Below are 857 nucleotides of genomic sequence, written 5' to 3' on the forward strand. Positions count from 1 at the left end.
GAAGAGAGGTCAATATGGCCTGGAACAGAAGTTTCATGAAGAACTCAAGTCGGGCTTCCAGGCAATAGAGATGTTTCTCTCAAAGGTATACCATTTTAGAAAAGAACTCCGGGTAAGACTCTACTTCTCACAGAAGCTTTCCTTTCATTCAGTGGCTATAAAACTAAACATATGCAGTGTAGTCGGGAAATTTTTATCCAATCTGTTTTTAAAAATTCATTTACTCACCAACTAAGCAGGGACTGGGTGAAGGACTGCCCAAAGTACCAAGATTGGAATCTCCTCTTTTCCAAGGGCAGCTCTGTCTTCCCAACTCTACTGGGAGCTACTCTTGAGGAGATCCGATTCAATTCTGTAAAGCCCATCACTTGGTACAGTGCTGCTGAATCAGTCCACGCTAAGGTGATCGAATTGTTTTCCATGGCTTTCCGAGGAAAGAGGAATTCTTTCTCTGCCGTGGTCAAGGCAAAAATCAAAGCAAGTTTATTCCCACTGGTGCCGATTTGGTCTCCTAAGCGACTAACTACGGCAGTATTTATCAAGAGAAAGACATCTGATCACCCCTTTGTTTGCTCCCCAGACCTGTCATTTCATCAGCATAGGGCCCAGGTTCAAAATACAAATTTGCTACGTAAATTACTACCAGAGTAAGTGTGAGCAAGTCACAACTTTTGAGCTTTGGGCTCTTTCACTACAAAATGAGGGGGCTGATGGTTTCCGAGGTTCCTCCCGGCTCCAGAACCTACCACCCTACCTACAACTCGGGGAACAATTTTACCACCATAATGCTGGAATAGAGGCTGCAAGCCTAAAATGAGAACATATCGAAAGAAACAAATTATACAGACACTGAAAAA

The sequence above is a fragment of the Antechinus flavipes genome, chromosome X (genome assembly GCF_016432865.1).
Source record: "Antechinus flavipes isolate AdamAnt ecotype Samford, QLD, Australia chromosome X, AdamAnt_v2, whole genome shotgun sequence".
Taxonomy (NCBI): domain Eukaryota; kingdom Metazoa; phylum Chordata; class Mammalia; order Dasyuromorphia; family Dasyuridae; genus Antechinus; species Antechinus flavipes.